Raw genomic sequence first — 25,091 nt, 5'->3', positions numbered from 1 at the left:
GAGAGTTATTTCAGAACGGTGCGGTGCTCCTGAAAGTCTTATGTGAATTTGCTTCAGTATGTTTATTGGTGTGGTTTGACTCACTTGACTCATTCCTTTTAGGTCCTAGTGGAGCAGAGGCCCAAATGCATCTCAAGAATTTGAGTTTTACGTAGTCAAAATTTTAAAGCAGAACAACTAAGCAGGGCAATAACACGCTCCTTGGCGTCATCAGTTTTGTTTTGATTTCACCTCACAGTAGCGAAAGCCAATTTGAGTGGCTACTTTTCATTCATCATGCCATTCTAATTACCCTGAAGTCAATTAGCCGAGCCAATAAGTTGTGTTAGCGATCACCCTTAGTAAATCATAGGCTAATATCCTCATGGCATGCTGTAACGTCTATCAAGATGACAGGCAATGGCGGGCAGGTATATGACATGAATGAAGGGAACAGATTGGAGCAGAGCCACAGATATATGTAAAAATGTACTGTCCATATATAGCTCTGGATTGGAGGCTTCTTAAAAACGGAGAGAGTGTACCAAGGAGTATGTAGTGTATGTAAAAGGGCATGTAGGAGGTATAGATCTGTTGAAAGAGAACTTCTTTGGTTGAAGACGTGAAGACTGGGTTTGAAGAGGAGAGATGAAAGCAGGTGGAGAATGCTGTGGAGTGTATCAGTATTCACATACTCCTCCATCTCTCTCTTTCTCTCTCTCTCATCCCCCATTCCTTTTCAGAAGTGTTTCTATCTTCTCTCTGTCTTCAATCTCTCTCTCTCTCTCTACCTCCTCCTCTCTCTATCTCTCTTTCCCTTTCTTTTCTCTCGCATAGTACATAGGACCACTTCACATCATAATGCACCTCCAGGATTATTTTTTGTTGTTGTTGACTTCACTGTTTGGTGCATCTTAAACATGGAATATGAGGTGACAGAAAAGTTTGGTAGGAAAGAGAGGGAGGCAGGGAGGGTTGAATGGTTGAAGTTCACTTTGAAAACCTGGAAAACTTACTCTGACTGACTGTGTGCGGCTGAGTCCCATATGGGAGTATTGTGCCTCGCCTATTGTAGCTAGAGACATGGTTGAAATGTACTCAACATTGAAAGAAAGGAAACAAAAACAGTTGGCTGGAAAACTTTAAAAGAATGGCTACAGTGATGAAATATACATGGGGTTCTGCTACTGGGCAGGGAATGAGAGAGAGAGGCGTTTGTCTGTTTGGTGAAGAGGATGAGATGTGTGTTGCTGTGTAAGGGGCGGAAGTTGGATCCACCAAAATAGATGATATTCCCATCTCCCTGATGCTGTGGGAGGGAGGCACGAAAACAACGTACCGCTGTTTGTGTTTTCACACATTTAGAGTTTTGCTTTTCACGCTCCTCCCCTCTTAGATTCATGCCACTTTGAGTTCCTACCCTAACAGCCCTCCCATGGCAGCTCAACCCACTGAACTGAACTGAACTGAGGCAGACAGACAGGCCACCTTTCTCAGCCTGACTGTTGCCGCTTACAGTGAATATGTGTGTTATTAGCACGATAGTGGTACAATGACGTATTTTTTCCCACTCCCTCTCTTTTTTCATTCTTTATGTGTCTGATATTTTTAGGCCGTTTTATTCTCACAGAATTTTTATTTGGGCATTATTGAAATGAACAGAAGATAAAAGGGATCCGGCGCTATGTTAATATCTCTTTGAAGATGCAGTAAAATTGGCAGTAGAATCCCTGGCCCTTTTGCTCTCCTCCTGTATTCAATACGTTGAGTAGAGAGGAGGAAAGATACTGCAGACTCAGCGAGGCAACACAGCTTCCCATGGCTCTATCGCGCTCTCTCTCTCTCTCTCTCTCTCTCTCTCTCTCTCTCTCTCTCTCTCTCTCTCTCTCTCTCTCTCTCTCTCTCTCTCTCTCTCTCTCTCTCTCTCTCTCTCTCTCTCTCTCTCTCTCTCTCTCTCTCTCTCTCTCTCTCTCTCTCTCTCTCTCTCTCTCTCTCTCTCAATTCAATTTCAATTCAAGGGGCTTTATTGGCATGGGAAACATGTGTTAACATTGCCAAAGCAAGTGAGGTAGATAATACACAAAAGTGAAATAAACAATACAAATTAACAGTAAACATTACACATACAGAAGTTTCAAAACAAGAAAGACATTACAAATGTCATATTATATATATACAGTGTTGTAACAATGTACAAATGGTTAAAGCACACAAGTTAAAATAAATAAGCATAAATATGGGTTGTATTTACAATGGTGTTTGTTCTTCACTGGTTGCCCTTTTCTTGTGGCAACAGGTCACAAATCTTGCTGCTGTGATGGCACACTGTGGAATTTCACCCAGTAGATATGGGAGTTTATCAAAATTGGATTTGTTTTCAAATTCTTTGTGGATCTGTGTAATCTGAGGGAAATATGTCTCTCTAATATGGTCATACATTGGGCAGGAGGTTAGGAAGTGCAGCTCAGTTTCCACCTCATTTTGTGGGCAGTGAGCACATAGCCTGTCTTCTCTTGAGAGCCATGTCTGCCTACGGAGGCCTTTCTCAATAGCAAGGCTATGCTCACTGAGTCTGTACATAGTCAAAGCTTTCCTTAAGTTTGGGTCAGTCACAGTGGTCAGGTATTCTGCCACTGTGTACTCTCTGTTTAGGGCCAAATAGCATTCTAGTTTGCTCTGTTTTTTTGTTAATTCTTTCCAATGTGTCAAGTAATTATCATTTTGTTTTCTCATGATTTGGTTGGGTCTAATTGTGCTGTTGTCCTGGGGCTCTGTGGGGTGTGTTTGTGTTTGTGAACAGAGCCCTAGGACCAGCTTGCTTAGGGGACTCTTCTCCAGGTTCATCTCTCTGTAGGTGATGGCTTTGTTATGGAAGGTTTGGGAATCGCTTCCTTTTAGGTGGTTGTAGAATTTAACGGCTCTTTTCTGGATTTTGATAATTAGTGGGTATCGGCCTAATTCTGCTCTGCATGCATTATTTGGTGTTCTACGTTGTACACGGAGGATATTTTTGCAGAATTCTGCATGCAGAGTCTCAATTTGGTGTTTGTCCCATTTTGTGAAATCTTGGTTGGTGAGCGGACCCCAGACCTCACAACCATAAAGGGCAATGGGCTCTATGACTGATTCAAGTATTTTTAGCCAGATCCTAATTGGTATGTTGAAATTTATGTTCCTTTTGATGGCATAGAATGCCCTTCTTGCCTTGTCTCTCAGATCGTTCACAGCTTTGTGGAAGTTACCTGTGGTGCTGATGTTTAGGCCGAGGTTTGTATAGTTTTTTGTGTGCTCTAGGGCAACGGTGTCTAGATGGAATTTGTGGTCCTGGTGACTGGACCTTTTTTGGAACACCATTATTTTGGTCTTACTGAGATTTACTGTCAGGGCCCAGGTCTGACAGAATCTGTGCAGAAGATCTAGGTGCTGCTGTAGGCCCTCCTTGGTTGGTGACAGAAGCACCAGATCATCAGCAAACAGTAGACATTTGACTTCGGATTCTAGTAGGGTGAGGCCGGGTGCTGCAGACTGTTCTCTCTCTCTCTCTCTCTCTCTCTCTCTCTCTCTCTCTCTCTCTCTCTCTCTCTCTCTCTCTCTCTCTCTCTCTCTCTCTCTCTCTCTCTCTCTCTCTCTCTCTCTCTCTCTCTCTCTCTCTCTCTCTCCCTCCCTCCCTCCCTCCCTCCCTGTCTCTCTCTCTCTCAATTACATTTCAATTTAAGGGCTTTATTGGCATGGGAAACCTATGTTTACATTGCCAAAACAAGTGAAATAGAAATTAACAATAAAAAATGTACAGTAAACATTACACTTACGAAACTTCCAAAATAATAAAGCCGTTTGCAATGTCATATTATGTATATATACAGTGTTTTAATGATGTGCAAATAGTTAAAGTTCAAAAGGGAAAATAAATAAACATAAAAATAGGTTGTATTTACAATGGTGTATGTTTTTCACCGGTTGCCCTTTTCTTGTGGCATCAGGTCACAAATCTTGCTGCTGTGATGGCACACTGGTATTTCACCCAATAGATATCGGTTCTGTGTAATCTGAGGGAAATCACCACCTGGATTTGATGTAGCAAAATTTGAAGTGGTGTTTTATGCATTGGATAAAGGTAGAGCTACAAACGGGTATATCATACACTGCAGTTGAGGTACAATGGGAAAGTAATTCTGCTTTGAAAGTTGATAAACTTGTAAACTCACTTTTGAGAAAATGGCCTTTGACTGTTTGGTATCTAGTGAAGAGCTCCTCTTTGTCTACACCCATTCAGCATCGTTCACACCCTCTTAAGCTTTAGCCCCACCCATTTCGTAGCGTTCAGAGCGCACACTTGACTCTCTGGACGATTATTTATTTATTTATAACATGAAAACAGCCTAACCAGCTATGCTGGCAACAATTTCATTACTTTTTAATGTCTAAGTTTACTGATATTCAACGGGTGATTTACACTTTAGATTAAGACATGTAGCTAGCTAGCTAGCTAGGTAAACAATGAACCTAGCTAGGTACACAACGTGTAAGATCACACACGTCATGTAATGTTAGCTAACGAGCCAGCCAGCTAACATTTGCTAGTTAAACAACAATGAACATAGTTCCAAATCATGTTGTTACTACCCTGCATGAATCTGCTGGGAGCTAACCAACCAAGTACAATGTTAGCTAGCTAAAATGAGGCTCTAACTAGCAAAGCAAACAGTTCTGGGATACGAATAAGAACGTCATACAAGTAACATTAGCTAGGGAGCCAGCCAGCTAACGTTAGCTAGCTAGCTAACAGGTTCATATCTCTGCATGTCTGGCAGACATATCAGTGTGGATGACGGATCACCACCTCAAGCTGAACCTCGGCAAGACGGAGCTGCTCTTCCTCCCGGGTAAGGACTGCCCGTTCCATGATCTCGCCATCACGGTTGACAACTCCATTGTGTCCTCCTCCCAGAGTGCTAAGAACCTTGGCGTGATCCTGGACAACACCCTGTCGTTCTCAACTAACATCAAGGCGGTGACCCGTTCCTGTAGGTTCATGCTCTACAACATTCGCAGAGTACGACCCTGCCTCACGCAGGAAGCGGCGCAGGTCCTAATCCAGGCACTTGTCATCTCCCGTCTGGATTACTGCAACTCGCTGTTGGCTGGGCTCCCTGCCTGTGCCATTAAACCCCTACAACTCATCCAGAACGCCGCAGCCCGTCTGGTGTTCAACTTTCCCAAGTTCTCTCACGTCACCCCGCTCCTCCGCTCTCTCCACTGGCTTCCAGTTGAAGCTCGCATCCGCTACAAGACCATGGTGCTTGCCTACGGAGCTGTGAGGGGAACGGCACCTCCGTACCTTCAGGCTCTGATCAGGCCCTACACCCAAACAAGGGCACTGCGTTCATCCACCTCTGGCCTGCTCGCCTCCCTACCTCTGAGGAAGTACAGTTCCCGCTCAGCCCAGTCAAAACTGTTCGCTGCTCTGGCACCCCAATGGTGGAACAAACTCCCTCACGACGCCAGGTCAGCGGAGTCAATCACCACCTTCCGGAGACACCTGAAACCCCACCTCTTTAAGGAATACCTAGGATAGGATAAAGTAATCCTTCTAACCCCCCCCCCCCCCCTTAAAAGAGTTAGATGCACTATTGTAAAGTGGTTGTTCCACTGGATATCATAAGGTGAATGCACCAATTTGTAAGTCGCTCTGGATAAGAGCGTCTGCTAAATGACTTAAATGTAAATGTAAATGTACAGTTTAGCTTGAAATTAACCACTTTCTCTCAAAATTAGAAACGTGTAATGTCTGAAAATGTAGCTAGCTAGAGTATCTAACCCACATACATCATCATGTATCATCATGCATTACGGACACAAGTAATTCTTCGAACAATTGTTTACAGACAGATTATTTCACTTATAATTCACTGTATCACAATTCCAGTGGGTCAGAAGTGTACATACACTAAGTTGTGCATTGAAACAGCTTGGAAAATTCCAGAAAATGATCTCATGACTTTAGAAGCTTCTGATAGGCTAATTGACATAATTTAAGTCAATTGAAGGTGTACCTGTGGATGTATTTCAAGGCCTACCTTCAAACTCAGTGCCTCTTTGCATGACATCATGGCAAAATCAAAAGAAATCAGCCAAACCCAATTGTAGACCTCCACAAGTCTGGTTCATCCTTGAGAGCAATTTCCAAATGCCTGAAGGTACCATGTTCATCTGTACAAACAATAGCACGCAAGTATAAACACCATGGGACCACGCAGCCATCATACTGCTCAGGAAGGAGACGCGTTCTGTCTCCTAGAGATGAACGTACTTTGGTGCGAGAAGTGCAAATCCATCCCAGAACGACAAGAAAGGACCTTGTGAAGATGCTGGAGAAAACAGTTACAAAAGTATCTATAGCCACAGTAAAACGAGTCCTATATCGGCATAACCTGAAAGGCCGCCCAGCAAGGAAGAAGCCACTGCTCCAAAACAGCCATAAAAAAGCCAGACTATGGTTTGCAACTGTGCATGGGGACAAACATGGTATTTTTTGGAGAAACGTCCTCTGGTCTTTGAAACCAAAATAGAACTGTTTGGCCATAATGACCATCGTTATGTTTGGAAGAAAAAGGGGGAGGCTTGCAAGCCGAAGAACACCATCCCAACCGTGAAGCACGGGGGTAGCAGCATCATGTTGTGGGGGTGCTTTGCTGCAGGAGGTCTGCTGCACTTCACAAAGTAGATGGCATTATGAGGTAGGAAAGAAAATTATGTGGATATATTGAAGCAACATCTCAAGACATCAGTCAGGAAGTTAAAGCTTGGTTGCAAATGGGACTTCCAAATGGACAATGACCCCAAGCATTCTTCCAAAGTTGTGGCAAAATGGCTTAAGGATAACAAAGTCAAGGTATTGGTGTGGCCATCACAAAGCCCTGACCTCAATCCCATAGAAAATTTGTGGGCAGAACTGAAAAAGCGTGTGCGAGCAAGGATGCCTACAAACCTGACTCAGTTACACCAGCTCTGTTAGGACGAATGGGCCAAAATTCACCCAATTTATTGTGGGAAGCTTGTGGAAGGCTACCCGAAACGTTCTGACCCTGTCACGCCCTTTATGTCGCTTTTTATGTCTCTATTTTGGTTTGGTCAGGGTGTGATTTGGGTGGGCATTCTATGTTCATTTTCTATGTTTTGTATTTCTTTATGTTTGGCCGGGTGTGGTTCTCAATCAGAGGCAGCTGTCTATCGTTGTCTCTGATTGAGAACCATACTTAGGTAGCTTTTTCCCACATGGTTTTTGTGGGTAGTTATTTTCTGTTTAGTGTTTTCTGCACCTGGCAGGACTGTTTCGGTTTAGTTTCTCACTTTGTTGTTTTGTTCTAGTGTTCAGTGTGAATAAATATCATGAACACTTACCACGCTGCGCTTTGGTCCGGTCCTTCCTCATGTAACGATGACTGTTACAGACCCACTGGGAATGTGATGAAAGAAATAAACGCTGAAATAAATCATTCTCTCTACTATTTTTCTGACATTTCACATTCTTAAAATAAAGTGGTGATCCTAACTGACCTAAGACAGGGAATTTTTGCTAGGGTTAAATGTCAGAAATTGTGAAAAACGGAGTTTAAATGTATTTGGCTAAGGTGTATGTAAACTTCCGACTTCAACTGTATATTGTAGACCAAGCCTCTCTCCTCTCTCGGCATGCCCAGCCCACTAATTGTCTCAGCCAATCATGGCTAGTGGGATGGTTGCCAACTTTTTTTGTGGCTTAACCAAGGCATTACCAAGGTATACCATATATGTTCCAGAAGGCATTTCTGCCAAAAAATAAAAAACATTCAAATGGTTCTCCTGTGAAGTCGTGACTTGCGACTTACGCCTTGTTTCCTGAAACGGGTCACATTTGTCCCTAATATGGTTATACATTTGGCAGGAGGTTAGGACGTGCATCTCAGTTTCCACTTCATTTTGTGGGCAGTGTGCACATAGCCTGTTTTCTCTTGAGAGTCAGGTCTGCCTACAGCGGCCTCTCTCAATGGCAAGGCCATACTCACTGAGTCTGTATATATTTAAAGCTTCCCTTAATTTTGGGTACGTCATAGTGGTCAGGTATTCTGCCACTGTGTACTCTCTGTTTTTGGCCAAATAGCGTTTCAGTTTGCTCTGTTTTCTTTCCAACGTTTCAAGTAATTATATTTTAGTTTTCTCTTGATTTGCTTGTGTTGAATTGTGTTGCTGTCCTGGGGCTCTGTGGGGTCTGTTTGTGAACAGAGCCCCAGGACCAGCTTGCTTAGGGGACTCTTCTCTAAATTAATCTCTCTGTAGGTGATGGCTTTGTTATGGAAGGTTTTGGATTCACTTCCTTTTAGCTATCTGTAGAATTTAACAGCTCTTTTCTGGATTTTGATAATTAGCGGGTATCTGCCTAATCCTGCTCTGCTTGCATTATTTGGTGTTTTACATTACACACAGAGGATGTTTTTGCAGAATTCTGCATGCGGAGTCTCAATTTGGTGTTTGTCCCATTTTGTGAATTATTGGTTGGTGAGCAGACACCAGACCTCACAAACCTAAAGGGCAATGGGTTCTATGACTGATTCAAGTATTTTTAGCCAGATCCTAATCGGGATGTAATATTTTATTTTCCTTTTTATGGCATATTAGGCCCTTCTTGCCAGCTTTGTGGTGCTGATGCTATCAGTTGCGCTGATGTTCTAGGGCAACGGTATCTACATAGAATTTGTATTTGTGGTTCTGGCAACTAGACCTTTTCAGATCACCATTATTTTTGTCTCACTGAGATTTACTGTCAGGCCCCAGGTCTGACAGAATCTGTGCAGAAGATCTAGGTGCTGCTGTAGGCCCTGCTTGGTTACGAACAGAAGCACCAGATCATCAGCAAACAGTAGACATTTGACTTCAGATTCTAGTAGGGTGAGGCCAGGTGCTGCAGACTGTTCTAGTGCCCTTGCCAATTCATTGATATATATGTTGAAAAGGGTGGGGCTCAAGCTGCATCCCTGTCTCACCTCACGGCCCTGTGGGAAAGGGGAAAGGGAAAGAGGGATAGGATACCTAGTCAGTTGTACAACTGAATGCATTCAACTGAAATGTGTCTTCCACATTTAACCCAACCCCTCTGAATCAAAGAGGTGCGGGGGGCTGCCTTAATCGATAGCCACACCATCTTAATAAATATGTGTGTTTTTGCCAATTTTAAATGCGCACTTTTTGTTTGTGAACATGGATTTTATTATGTCGTATGTTTTTCCCCTAACACTGCTTTCCATTCATTTGTATAGCAGACCCTCATGCCAAATTGAGTCAAAAGCTTTTTTGAAGTCCACAAAGCATGAGAAGACATTGCCTTTGTTTTAGTTTGTTTGTTTGTCAAACAGGGTGAATAGGTGGTCTGTCGTACGGTAATTTGGTAAAAAGCCAATTTGACATTTGCTCAGTACATTGTTTTCACTTAGGAAATGTACATGTCTGCTCTCTCTCTTCCACGTGTTGTATTTATTCTTCAGAATGTTGTTTTGTCTTGTCACCTCATTGTTCTTTCGGTCTTAATCTCTAAAACCCAGATAAGAAGTCTCAGAAAACAATCAGACATCTGGAGTTCATGGATGGTTCAACAGATGTTCTAAATACACATCCTCCCATGCGGTGTGACGTTCTGCTACCAGTTTAAATTGAACAAATTGAAAACGGCCAAATCTCTGCTTCGTGTGAACCATGTTTCTCGAATAAGCTCTCTCTATCTCTCTCTTAGTCATTAGCTAATTGCTTTATGGACGCCTCAACTTTGTGTCATTACAGAGTTGGGCAACAGAGAGACAGGGAGAGAGAGAGAGAGAGAGAGAGAGAGAGAGAGAGTGAGAGATATGCATGCCTGATTTTTCAAGAATCCTCAAGTAGAGCTTAAAATTAAAGTGTGGGAACCCCTCCAGAGCTTTCTCCTCCTCCTCGGTTTTGCTCCAAATGGCACCCTATTCGCTACAGTGTGTACTACTTTTGACCAGAGCCCTATCTTTATAGGGAATAGGGTGCCATTTGGTACGCATCCTGTTTCTCTATCAGCGCTCAGAAGCCCAGTCCGTCATCCATCTCCTCCACTCTGAGAGAGAGCTGTTGAACCAACCAACGTGGCATCGCATCCCGCTGAGACGTTAATACTCAGTTAATTACTCTCATCTTGACCTGGAACTAAAAGGAGACACTGTGTTTCCATGATCTAGCGTAGAAAACGCATTAGCTCACGCTCTCTTTAATAGCTTTAATTAGCCATTAACGGCAGCCGGTTTGCCGCTAAGTGACCGATGAGTCAATATGGTAACATGTTTCTAATATGTATAGCTATGGCCCTCAATGTTTGTCTAAAGAGATGCATTGGGATTGGGTTTTGTATGGAGATGGCGGTGATAATATGCCAGATGAATCTATCCAATTTTAACAAATGAATATCCTATCCTGTAAACAGGCAGCGAGGCAGCAACTCAGACAGGCCATATCAAATGATTACGCTGACCTAGTATCAGTTTTCCTTTTCAGATCATAATGAATAAAACAGCGGGGACCTGATCCTAGATCAGCACTCATACGCTGAGACACTTTGTGAATAAGTGCCCAGAACTTTTTGCTCTTGCTTCAGCAAAAAACTATTTCAGAGCATGATGGTGTTGATAGCAGAACCTTCACTGCTCTAGCTATCATAAGTAATGTAGTTTCTAGTCTATAATTTATCAATTTTCCGGATGATGGCCGGCCCAGTCAGTGGTGAACTCTATTCACACTGGATGATGGAGCTAATGGGTACTGATGGTTTTTAATGTAGAGTGATATTCCACTCAATACAGGCCAGCACCACTGATATTATAACTGGGTTGGGCCTCTGAAACTGTTTCAGGGAAAAGCAACAAGCGTTGACTTATGGGAAATGAAAGCAGCACTTTTCAATCTCTGCTTCTGCCCTTCCGCCTGTTTGAATCCTTAAGCTAGGCGAAACATCTGTCGATGTGCCCTTGAGCAAGGCACATAGCCCTAATTGCTCCTGTAAGTCGCTCTGGATAAGACCATCTGCTAAATTACTATAAGTGTAAAAGTCTAAACCTAATAATAAACCGAACAGTGACTCATAGCACCTTTATCACACAGAGGAGGGTGTAGCTTTCATTGTGTTTCTCCTGAGGAGTCAACACATGAAAACACCTCTTTCTATCATGGTGTTTTTCCTGACACACAGGAGCAGTGGGAGATGCCAACATGATGCCTATGGTATTTACTGTGTATCTCCTTCTGACAATATGCTCTCTCTACTCTACCTCCTAAACCATGTGTGAGTCAGTGTGCAGGCGTACATGCATGCCTGTGGAAGTAAACGAAGGGAGAAAAACACTGTGAGAGGGAGGGACAAGAGGAGGTCCATGCATGCCTGTGGAAGTAAACGAAGGGAGAAAAACACTGTGAGAGGGAGGGACAAGAGGAGGTCCATGCATGCCTGTGGAAGTAAACGAAGGGAGAAAAACACTGTGAGAGGGAGGGACAAGAGGAGGTCCATGCATGCTGTCTATCCTGGCTCACATTGCTCTGTGTTGTAGAACGGTGTGCCGCATGGTGGGAATCGCTTCACAGTAACTCAATATGGAGAGAGAGAAAACATAACCTGTCAATTATCTATGTTCCACAAGTGTGATTAGGTTGGGCATTCTATGTGTTATATTTCTTTGTTTTTGGCCGAGTGTGGTTCCCAATCAGAGGCAGCTGTCTATCGTTGTCTCTGATTGGGAATCATACTTAGGCAGCCTTTTTCCCACCTGTGTTTTGTGGGTAGTTATTTTCTGTTTAGTGTCTGCACCTTACAGAACTGTTTCGTTTCTCACTTTGTTATTTTGCTTGAGTGTTTTTGGTGAATAAATTATCATGAATACGTACCACGCTGCGCTTTGGTCCACTTCTTCAGACGAGCGTTACAACAAGACCAAGCATCTCTCAGAACAGAGAAGAAAGATCAGCAGTAGTGTAAGGCTAGCTGAATAACTACCATAATAAGTACAACAGCCTTAACATCGGATCTCACCTAATAATAGTCTGCGTGAATTATATATAGTAGAATTAAGTTGATTACTTAAATTATGAAAAAAGGTAGTCAGATGTTAAAGCACTGGTCATTTACTTTGAATAAGCCAAATCTGAAGTCATATCTGCAATGATTTCATTGGTTTCCGGGAATCCAGAATGTTTAGGGGACCCTACCATCCAACAGCATTAATGATGTATCATAAGAATTCATTTCCAACTATTTATTGTTTTCCTGACATTTGGAGCATTATTTACTGGGAGCGCTTGTCTTTCTCAGTCAAGTTAATTGCTGTGATGATTGGATTAACTCGAAACATGAACAGACAAGTCAACAGGCAAAACCCAAGTTCCGATTTTGATTAGCAGTATGAATAACTGAGCCACCCAGACATCTCCTCTGAATCTCTGCTCTCATTAGATCGATTCTTCCAGCGTCACCATCACACACAGACCTCAAAATGAAGAATAAACTAAATAATCCCACACAGCATGTCATGAAGCACAAACACACACACACACACACTCACACACACACACACACACACACAAACACACAGTAGGCCTATACAGTGGACCATAAGTCCATACACACACACACACACACACACACACACACACACACACACACACACACACACACACACACACACACACACACACACACACACACACACACACACACACACACACACACACACACACACACACACACACACACACACACACACACACACACACACACACACACACACACACACACACACACACATGCACACACATGCAGGTACACACGAACACACACACATGGAAATGACTTAAAACGGACACACATGACGATGTCATAATCGTGTTCCGACAAAGCTGTTGAACTGGACCAGGGTTCATCATGACCCAGGCTTCAGGTCAGGAAGTCCTGGCCATTGGTTCCCATGCAGAGAGCAAAGCTGAAATGATGTTAATACAACCAGCTGCTTTGCCCTGCCCTGTTGGAAGTGATGTTGGATGTGATCTGACTCTGGCCAGGCCATGGATGGGATCAATGGGTGAGGTTAGGTCAATGTGAAAACAGCACACACACACACACACGCACGCACGCACGAACACACACACACACACACACTATCTTATCTGATGAGGGAAAAGCCATAGCTCTGGTTGCATGCTCTCCTGCCAGCCAAGCCAGGCCATCAAGGCAGGCCTCCTACTGAAAAGGATCCATGTTCAATCCTCTATGATCCCCCTTAGTCCCCGCCCCTCCCCCTGAGCACACCAGATTACTGATATCATTATAATGGACGGTCTGGCAGAGTGGCTGCGGTCACATTTAATTTGGCATGTCCTGATATCTACACTAGATAATCAGCCTTTACACCTGAGGGAGGGAGGGAGGCAGAGGGAGAGAGAGAGAGTGTATCCAAAAGACCTAGAGAGGTAGAGAGACAGAGAAGGATGGAGAGAGCGCGTTGAGTGAGAGAGACAGTGAAGGAGAGAAAGAGAGAAAGGTAGCATGAGGGAGAGAGAGAAGAGAGAGTATTATTCAGCATACACACCGTAGGGGCAAAGGGAGTCTGGCTGCACTTGTCAGATTTACATTCTAATGAGAGTAACCTACTTTAGGCTTCTCAGAAGACGCTCAGTAGAAACTGATTCACTTGGACATCTCTCAACACTGAGGAAACATTTAAAGGTACAATCTGCAAAATAATAAACCAAGTGGAAGGGCTGCCATTTGGCTGAAAAACTAGTTATGGATTTGCTTCCTTATATAATGCATATTTTTCGTATATCCAACACCGAGATCCTATAAATATGTAATTCTATGGGTATCAGTATTACACAAACATATGATTTCCTATGTGATGACTGGGCTGAATGTACTGTATTACTGATGACATAATCTCACTTCATTCATTATACTTCAATACTATGATTTGATCAATACACAATCAGTATTGAGTCATCCCTACTGAGGTCAGTAGAATTCAAACTATCGTGTTTGTCAATGTGAGGGAAAAGTTCCTATCAACTGCACCAAGATTCCTTCTCTTGCAGGCTGCTCTCTTGCAGAAACGTATTGGATATATAGGCTATTTTAACTATACAAGGTGCATTTCATTTACCACTTTATCCGTAGTGGCATTGTTGAGAAGAAGTGTCACAGAACTTCTAGCATTACATTTAGTTTGTGCATTTAGTAAACTCCATCTTCACCATTCTCCATCTAAACTATTCCTCCATGCCCTTGGAAAGAGTTTTATTGAAGACATTCAGCCCAGCTAAAGAAAGTTATTTATCAGTTGGTGGAAATGTGAATTCTTGTGTGAAAGATACTGGCATCTATGTTTTGCTGTTGCTCCCTCCCGCAGAATGGGCTTTCAGTCCTACAACAGATACATTTCCCCAGAGCAGCAGAGTGACGGCCTGAAATGCTATTTCCTTTGAAGGGCTTACCATACATATTTCAACTGTGCACTACCAACAACGCTCAGGGAGCAGAAAACACATCGCCAATCTCCTCCACTGCACTGCAATGTGATTCTATTCATCCAAGCTGAGCATCTATCCATTGTTCTATCAATCTATTTACAGTGTTTCTCTGTATCTCTCTTTCCACTCATCTGTCAGAGTTTAGGTCTAGAGACTTGAAAGCTACCTTTTTGAAAGTGTGACAGAAGAAATCAGCATACAGAAATGTATTTGTTCTTCACAAGAAAAAAATATATACTATATATGCAGTGATACATGCAAGTCAAGAAGCCCTTTTAAAGTGATCTTTTGAACTTAATTTTGAATGAAGATGAATAGAACTCAGAACAGGAAGGTTCTAATAATGAATAGAATAGAACCACTAGAAAAGTGCAGAGTTCTTCGAACAAAGATCACAGGATTGTAAAAGAAAAGATTCACCATCGGTCTCTTTATTTTCCAGTTGCAACTCATGCAAAATAGACGAGGTAGATCAGAGGAATTCAGAGAGAGACCAACGTTTTCGCTCAATACTAATGAGATGAACACTGCCAGAAATATATCTATGAATATCTATCTTTCTGGAGAGAAAAAAATAACTGTTTGAGTTCTTTCCCTTAATCAATTTCCTATCAGATCTAGGCTAATCATCACTTCACGGCCTTCTTGTTGCTGGAAACATCTCAGCTAATAAAACATATCCAACATCCAAAGACTCAGAGCTGCCTGAGCTGCAAAACCTGTCGAAGCAGGTCAACTCTGATATTAGAAATGGACATTCTTTCCAGCTGACCACTAATACTCAGTCATTAACATATTATTCCATCATAACAAACTGAGATTGACACATATAAACCAGCATCGGTATCGGGAACATATCTCAGTTATGACTGATCAATAAACATGATTGATCAGATATGAAGGGCACCATATACTATGTCTGGGGGCTCTGTCTGGATCAAACATCGCTGTAGAACAGGGGTGTTCAAACCCAGGCCTTTAGGTCTACATTAATGCTTCTTTTATTTCCTCCCTGGTAGTTGATTGATTGTAATTATTTTTATTGAACTAGAGTTCACTCACTAGGACGTACACCACTGGCAAAGACTAAACCTAGCAGTGTTACAGACCTCAAGGCCTGGATTTGAGCACTCTGCTGTAGTTTGTGGGGTCTGATTACACCATAGTTACTTTCACCTCTTTACAAATAATCTAGGATTGGTTCTACCTAACCTCTGTCTTAACCTCCACCATTGTGATCTAAAGTACCAGGCCAGTATGGCTACAGTAAAGGCAAGAGAATATACACAGACTGACTAGAGAAGGATCAGCGCTAGGCTACGTGCTGACTGAGTTATCAGCGTGACAAAGGCTCTGTTCAACCGTCTAATTTAAGAACTGCTTCTTCTCTGCCTAATTAACAATTTACTAGGCCATCAGTCAGCCCCTCCATTGTGGCATAATCAGCGTCAGAAACCGAACCGATCGCACCGGCGCTCTGAAATGCAACCTTTCATGAGAAGTACATACACCAGGACATGCAGCATTCAGTCACCATAAGGTTGACTTGTCATTGTGTTGGATGTGCTCGTGCCATAACATTAACCCTATGTGTCAGATGAACTGGTCCCAATAGGCCTGGTTAACTAACTCTGTGTCAGATAGGGTTAACTTCCTGGACATGGTACGGTACTAGATAACATTAACCCTCAGTGTCAGATAGGGTTAACTTCATGGACATGGTACGGTACTAGATAGCATTAACCCTCAGTGTCAGATAGGGTTAACTTCATGGACATGGTACGGTACTAGATAACATTAACCCTCAGCGTCAGATAGGGTTAACTTCATGGACATGGTACGGTACTAGATAGCCTTAACCCTCAGTGTCAGATAGGGTTAACTTCATGGACATGGTACGGTACTGGATAGCATTAACCATCTGTGTCAGATAGGGTTAACTTCATGGACATGGTACGGTACTAGATAGCATTAACCCTCAGTGTCAGATAGGGTTAACTTCATGGACATGGTACGGTACTAGATAGCATTAACCCTCAGTGTCAGATAGGGTTAACTTCATGGACATGGTACAGTACTAGATAGCATTAACTAGCTGTGTCAGATAGGGTTAACTTCATAGACATGGTACGGTACTAGATAGCATTAACCCTCAGTGTCAGATAGGGTTAACTTCATGGACATGGTACGGTACTAGATAGCATTAACCCTCAGTGTCAGATAGGGTTAACTTCATGGACATGGTACGGTACTAGATAGCATTAACCCTCAGTGTCAGATAGGGTTAACTTCCTGGACATGGTACGGTTCTAGATAGCATTAACTAGCTGTGTCAGATAGGGTTAACTTCATGGACATGGTACGGTACTAGATAGCATTAACCCTCAGTGTCAGATAGGGTTAACTTCCTGGACATGGTACGGTACTAGATAGCATTAACTAGCTGTGTCAGATAGGGTTAACTTCCTGGACATGGTACGGTTCTAGATAGCATTAACTAGCTGTGTCAGATAGGGTTAACTTCATAGACATGGTACGGTTCTAGATAGCATTAACTAGCTGTGTCAGATAGGGTTAACTTCATAGACATGGTACAGTACTAGATAGCATTAACTAGCTGTGTCAGATAGGGTTAACTTCCTGGACATGGTACAGTACTAGATAGCATTAACTAGCTGTGTCAGATAGGGTTAACTTCATGGACATGGTACGGTTCTAGATAGCATTAACCCTCTGTGTCAGATAGGGTTAACTTCCTGGACATGGTACGGTTCTAGATAGCATTAACTAGCTGTGTCAGATAGGGTTAACTTCATGGACATGGTACGGTTCTAGATAGCATTAACCCTCTGTGTCAGATAGGGTTAACTTCCTGGACATGGTACGGTACTAGATAGCATTAACTAGCTGTGTTAGATAGGGTTAACTTCATGGACATGGTACGGTACTAGATAGCATTAACTAGCTGTGTCAGATAGGGTTAACTTCCTGGACATGGTACGGTACTAGATAGCATTAACTAGCTGTGTTAGGTTGGACCCAGACAGATTAAACCACACAAGTTACATGGTATACACCGGAACATGGAGCAGTCATTCCATATGGGCCTGTTTGACTTCAAGTTGAAAGTTTCAATGCTTATTTGTCACATACACAGGATACAGCAGGTGTAAAACAGTACAGTATATACAGGGTGAATTGACTTGACATGGAACCTGTCAGATAGGGTTCACATGGTACTATACTGTGTGTGCCTTGTGCCAGTACACATGACTCAGCATTACCTCTCTGTGTCAGATAGACATGCACTGGTCGGTCCTGATAGGGCTGGTTATCCTTGACTTTACATTGTGCGTGCCTCATGCCAGTAGAGAACACACTATTAACCCAGTGTGGCAGATAGCGTTGATTTAGTTGACATGGTACTCCACTGTAACTAGCTCATGCCAGTACCGATAACATCGTATTAACTATGTGTATCAGATGTCAGATAGGCCTGTGCTCTGCTGAAGCCCCTGAGAGTGGCTGTGCGTGTGGGGAAAATGAGATGGTCAGGCCAATCAATTAGATAGCTCACAGAGCCATCCACCTATGTATAAACGCATGCTAAAGAGTTAAATGGTTATATCTGATAGAACAATACAGCGAGAGGAGCATCAGATTCAAAAGATGTGATCAATACTGGAGATCAGGGGTGCAACTTTCACTGGGGACAGGGGGACATGCCATATTCTGAAATTGCATTTTCTTCCCCCCCCCAGTGTTATCATTGGAATGTGATACAAAATGAGGCAACGGGTGTGCTTTAGGACCATGCGGACGGCTCCTAGCAGTAGGGTAGGTTGTTAGGAGTGTTTATCCGACTGAAAAAAAAAAAAAAAAAAAAAAGGATGTAACTTTTAAAACCAAAGTTGCACCCCTGCTGGAGGTAGTGGATTGCCCATGGGGTGTCCGTGTGGTTAGTCTGTTTGTTGGCTGTATGGTGTATCATATCTAAACGGAGCATTTGTTCTGCATACAGCTCCACATATAGTATGTCCCTTGCATGTGATGTGAGTCCTAATATTGCACAATGTTACTGTTGGTGAGGTTTTGACCTTGGATGCCACGCGTAGGCTTCTTTAAACGATTACGATACCGCTTCTGTCAGAGTGGAGTTTTTAAGCACACTATAATAATAAATGTGCCACCAGTGTTGTGTAACTGAATTTTCAGCCCGGTGATTGGACAGGATATTGGCCTTACCCAGAAGAAACAGCCAAAGCTCATATTGTATGACCTACGTCGGTCAGTCGAAGGAGGCACATCATTTCTCATAGGCTGTAGCATCCTGGAAATTCTAATTCTAGTTGTCCCTTACAAATTTTAAATTCCAACAGTCAGGCGTTAACCCGAGAGAGGTGATTAGGACCCTATAACCCAGAGAGGGGATTAGAACCCTATAACCCAGAGAGGGTATTTGTCACGCCCTGACTTTAGTGGGTAGTTGTCCTTGTTAGTTGCCTGGATGCACTACGTTGGCTTCACATGTTGTTTTGATATTTATTGTTTTTGTTGGCGACATCGTTAAATAAATAAGTATGTACGCTCAAAACGCTGTGCCTTGGTCCACTCCTTTAAACGGCCGTGACAGAACTACCCACCAAAAAAGGACCAAGCAGCGTGGGATCCAGGAGCAGTGCAATCTGGACTCATGGACATGGGAGGACATTCTAGACGGCAAGGGATCTTACACATGGGAGGAGATCCTGCCTCCCATGGGAACAGGTGGAGGCAGCCAGGAGAGCGGAGGCAGCAGGAAAAGGGAACCGGCGTTACGAGGGAACACGGCTGGCAAGGAAGCCAGAGAGGCAGCCCCTCCCCCCAAAATTTGGGGGGGCACACGGGGAGCGTGGCTGAGTCAGGTAGGAGACCTGAGCCAACTCCCCGTGCTTACCGTGGCAGGCGTCGTATTGGTCAGGCACCGGTTAATGCGGTGGAGCGTACGGTGTTCCCAGTACGCGCTCTTAGCCCGGTGCGCTACATCCCAGCTCCCCGCATCTGCCGGGCTAGGGTGAGGATCCAGCCAGGGCGGTTGGTGCCAGCCCTGCTCTCCAGACAGCCAGTGAGTCTCCTCGGGCCAGGATATCCTGCGTTGGCTCTGCGCACTGTGTCTCCCGTGTGTCTGCACAGCCCAGTGCGTCCTGTGCCTGCGTCCCGCAAGTGCCGGGGTAAAATCACCATCCAGCCAGGACGGGTTGTGCAGGTCCTTAGTTCGAGACCTCCAGTGCGCCTCCACGGCCCGGTCTATCCTGTGCCTCATCCGAGGACCAGGCTGTCTCTCCGTCTCCTCCCTCCAGGTTCGCCCGTCTGTCCTGAGCTGCCACAGCCGCCCGTCTGTCCTGAACTGCCAGAGCCGCCCATCTGTCCTGAGCTGCCAGAGCCGCCCGTTTGTCCTGAGCTAACAGAGCCGCCCGTCTGTCCTGAGCTGCCAGAGCCGCCCGTCTGTCAGGAGCTGCCAGAGCCGCCCGTCAGTCAGGAGCTGCCAGAGCCGCCCGTCAGTCAGGAGCTGCCAGAGCCGCCCGTCAGTCAGGAGCTGCCAGAGCCGCCCGTCAGTCAGGAGCTGCCAGAGCCGCCCGTCAGTCAGGAGCTGCCAGAGCCGCCCGCCAGTCCAGAGCTGCCAGAGCCGCCCGCCAGTCCGGAGCTGCCAGAGCCTCCCTCCTGCCCGGAGCTGCCAGAGCCTCCCTCCTGCCCGGAGCTGCCAGAGTCTCCCTCCTGCCCGGAGCTGCCAGAGTCTCCCTCCTGCCCGGGGCCCGCGTCCCTCACCAGAGCCGCCACCGCGGGGAGATGCCCACTAAGACCCTCCCATATAGGTTTAGGTTTGCGGCCGGGAGTCCGCACCTTTGTGGGGGGGTACTGTCACGCCCTGACTTTAGTTATATTTGGTTTCTTTATTATTTGGTTAGGTCAGGGTGTGACAAGGGTGGTTTGTTTAGTTTTTGTATTGTCTATGCGTTTTTGTCTTGTCTAGGGTTTTTGTTATCTATGGGGATTTTGTATTGTCTAGGGGTAATTAGGTTGACGGTGGCCTGGATGGGTTCCCAATCAGAGACAGCTGTTTATCGTTGTCTCTGATTGGGGAGCCTATTTAGGTTGCCATTTTCCAAGTTGGTTTTGTGGGTAGTTGTCCTTGTTAGTTGCCTGGATGCACTACGTTGGCTTCACGTGTCGCTCAAAACGCTGCGCCTTGGTCCACTCCTTTAAACGGCCGTGACAGTATTAGAACCCTATTACTCAGAGAGGGGATTAGAACCCTATTCCCAGAGTGGGGATTAGAACCCTATAACCCAGAGAGGGGATTCGAACCCTATAACCCAGAGAGGGGATTAGAACCCTATAACCCAGAGAGGGGATTAGAACCCTATAATCCAGAGAGGGGATTAGAACCATAGAACCCAGAGAGGGGATTAGGACCCTATAACCCAGAGAGGGGATTAGAACCCTATAACCCAGAGAGGGGATTAGAACCCTATAACCCAGAGAGGGGATTAGGACCCTATAACCCAGAGAGGGGATTAGAACCCTATAACCCAGAGAGGGGATTAGAACCCTATAGCCCAGAGAGGGGATTAGAACCCAATAGCCCAGAGAGGGGATTAGAACCCGATAACCCAGAGAGCGGATTAGAACCCTATAACCCAGAGAGGGGAATAGAACCCTATAACCCAGAGAGGGGATTAGAACCCTATAACCCAAAAAGGGGATTAGAACCCTATAATCCAGAGAAGGGATTAGAACCTGATAACCCAAAAAGGGGATTAGAACCCTATAACCCAAAAAGGGGATTAGAACCCTATAATCTGCATGAGTTTCAGATTCTATTTACTCAGTTCAACCTTTGGTTTTTCTTCCACATAAACAAATATAATTTTCTTTGTTTATCCTCTTAGTCTCTGTCTACTGATTAGTAATGGCGGGTTTGGAAGACATGGGCTAACCTACAGGATGGTTCTGGGGCCTCTCTCTCTCTCTGTGTAAACAACACTGCGATTCATGAGGGCTAGCCTGCTGAGCCAATTAAAAGGGTTCCCCTGAAGAACTGGGGCTCATTAGGATTCACTGAACATTGACTGTGTCGCAAATGGAACCCTATTCCCTATATAGTGCACTACTTTTGACCAGGGCCTATAGTGCAGTATATAGGGAATAGAGTACCATTTGGGATGCAACCAGTACCCTTCAGATTACCAATCTATGGAGACTTTCTGCCAATGCAATCGAAAACTAGACACTAACTACGACCTCCTGCACATGTCTAGGACCAAGGGTATTCCCTATGGGAGGATATCATCTTGCTGGCCATTTAGGCACATGGGAAGAAGGAGGTCTCTGCTGTCGAATGTGATTCTGTTACTCAAGATTTAGGTCACGTTTAAAGACACTTGACTTTAAGACACACCCCAATGAAGAACGAACTACATCAATGTACAATCGTTGGGAAATTGCCACCCGCTGCCTTTAAGCATTCGTTGTCACTGTGTGTTTTGTCTATTATAGCACAGGAGATTGGTGGCACCTGCATTGGGGAGGATGGGCTAGTGGTAATGGCTGGAGAGGATTCAGTGGAATGTTATCAAATACATCAAACACATGGGTTCCATTGTTTCCATGTGTTTGACGCCATTCCATTGGCTCCGTTACAGACATTATTATGAGCCTTCCTACCCTCAGCAGCCTCCACTGTATTATAGCCATCAGAGACTTTGGAGAAGGATTCACTCTGATGGTATCAATTTAAGAGCTATAAAACCTGTTGAATACCGTACTTGAAAAAATAAAAGTTGAATACTTGTTGTTACCTTGCTTTACAGCAAAGGTGCACAAACACAAGGGCAAGCTGAAGAGAAGAAAATACAAGGTTTAAAAAGGCTTCTAAAGTTTGTAATTTCCACTTTAAAATGATAGACTTGATTTGCCCTAATGACAAATGCATCAACCCCTACAAAAAATCCATGAATTATAATCTACATAATAATTCACATTACCCGTTGCTGCAGGATTATTTTCCTGCTGTAGCAAACCGGCTCAAATTAAGTTCCTACATCTGTATATTCCTATAGCTACTGTAGAAGACTCACTTCCCACTGGGCAAAGACATCACCAGATCAACCTTCAATTCATTAAAACATTAATTCAATTTGAAATCAACCAAATCTTGAAACCTGGTTTAAATAGAGACAAGCTATGGGCGTTGATAATGTCTAGCAAATTAAATTTAAAAACGTACTTTGATGCAACGTGATAGAATGTGATTACGTTTAAAAATACTCTGGTGAAATAGCGTGGGAAGAAACTCAACCAATCTTTTCCAGCTGCGGCCAGTCTGGTCTTTTTTATATAGCATACAGTCACTTTTCCGGGCTAAAGTGTTGTGTTTCCTTACTCCAACTGTAATTGGGTCTCGGGTTGCGTATCAGCTTAATGCCAAAACATATGTTGTGTTGAAGACAATCCTGTTGACTGCAATTGACTCCTGGGAGGTTTATCTCAAACCTCACGGGAAGAGTTCTGCCTCTGTTTCATTGGCCGTATGCCAGTCACGGCCAATCCAGTTTAGCCTTGCTGCCTTATCTGAAGAACCTCAATTAGAGCATCCTGGGTAGGAGCACACACATGCAACACCTTTTCTCAGCACTATATTGATCCACATGGGACTGCATTGCATGGTGGGGAAATGGTGGAGGCAACTTGTTTGTTTTCTCTCTCTCTCTCTCTCTCTCTCTCTCTCTCTCTCTCTCTCTGTCTCTCTTTTTCTATCTCTGTCTCTCTTTCTCTTTCTCTCTCTCTCTCTCTCTTGCTCTCTCTCTTGTTCTCTCTCTCTTGTTCTCTCTCTCTCGTTCTCTGTCTCTCGTTCTCTGTCTCTCTCTTTCTTTCTCTCTCCCTCTTGTTCTTTCTCTCTCTGTCTCTCGCTCGCTCTCTGTCTCTCTCTCTCTGTCTTTCTCTCTCTATCTCTGTCTCTCTTGTTCTCTCTCTGTCTCTATGTCTCTCAACCACATTGTTCATAATATGCACCCTCCAAAGCTTTAAGATGCTTGACTAATACATTGGCAGAATGTATTGTCATCTAATAGGAAAACATTGAGGAGAATTCACTCACATAGAATTTGAGCTAGGTAATAATAATCTCTCTCACGTTCTCATACACACCTCTCATGCACACCTCTCATACACACCTCTCATACACACCTCTCTCGCAGCTTCCCTTGTCTCTCCTTCTTTCCGTCCAGGCTCTCTATCGCTGTAACCTCTCTCTCTGACTCTATCTGACTCTCAAACGCGGCCATACATACACAAACCAATTTTTTTTTCTAAATCCCTTTTAGACTACAGCAGCTGCCATGTCTCATTGTGAATGTATACCTATGTGATGTTTGATCATACCTAATGCAGCTTATATGCTAATCAAACTTTGTTATTCATGTTTCTGTGCAATCTTTTTTTCAGCTCTAATATTCCAAACAATTAATCCTGCTTCCTCATAACTGGTCACTTCAAGCAGCCTATTTACAAAGATAGTGCACAAAGTCAGCAAAATGTATATTTTCCTTGCACAGTGTTGCCAAAACACAGTGTTGCCAAAATAATTACTAATTGAAAAAAGCCCTCATTGTTTGGTTTCAAAGCTCATGAAACGAAAGCATTCAGCTCCATATAATGGTTTTATCCATTTGTTTGTCTTCTATTGGCTTTGCTTGACAGGAATTAAAGAAAGACTCCCCAGAGCAACAGCTCAAATCAATTCAAATCAATGTTTCTTAGTCGTCTACACAGATTTTCAAATGTTATCAAGGTGCAGTGAAATTCTTGTCTTTTTATCTCCAACATTGCAATAATACCTAGAAAGAATGACTAAAACAGATAATACACAGATAATCCAGAAAAAGTACAACATTAAGAAAATTAAGAAAAATCAGAAAGAGCAATGTCAGAGATCAGAATTTAAATGTACTGTATATACACATAATGGTGTTATTCCAGGAGAGGTGTCTGATATTTGATCATATGCTGTCTGAATGAGAAATGGCATACATTAAACCTGCTTTAGCTGTGACAGTTCAATAAACACACGACATGACAGCCTTATTTATGAATCTATTCAATGTAGGCCTAATGGGTTTTGAGGTATACAAATTACAACAGCACAACCCCACTGAAATATCAGCAGACATTGTCTGGCGTTTCTTTAAACGTACTACTAGATCACAACAGAAAGTGAATGATGAATGAACCTTAGCTCATAGAACACTGGAGAGCATTCCAAGTTCCATGCCAATGAAATGGGATGGGATACAAATGAATTAGCATTAGTTGTGGGTATATCAAACGGAATAAACAAATAAATGCCTGTTTGATTTGTAGTTGTGGAATACAAACACACGGTTGTCGTCTACTGTAATCTGCTGCTTTCCTCCTATAATCCTCTGTTTTTAGTAATGAACAACATGAGGCCATAGGAGTGTACACGACATATTGCGTAAGCAGAGTGGGCTTGAATGTCTGTCTGTCTGTGTGCGTGT

The 25,091-nt window shown here is 43.7% G+C and overlaps 1 protein-coding gene across 1 annotated transcript in view; it reads right to left on the bottom strand.

Moving 5' to 3' along the window:
- Positions 1-25,091, bottom strand: part of rtn4r (reticulon 4 receptor) — an 88,652-nt gene that overhangs the window by 62,044 nt on the left and 1,517 nt on the right. The window lies entirely within an intron of this gene.

The sequence above is a fragment of the Salvelinus alpinus genome, chromosome 19 (genome assembly GCF_045679555.1).
Source record: "Salvelinus alpinus chromosome 19, SLU_Salpinus.1, whole genome shotgun sequence".
In the NCBI taxonomy this organism is placed as follows: domain Eukaryota; kingdom Metazoa; phylum Chordata; class Actinopteri; order Salmoniformes; family Salmonidae; genus Salvelinus; species Salvelinus alpinus.
Note: the sequence above shows the minus strand (reverse complement) of the source record. Positions and strands in the feature narration are given on the sequence as shown.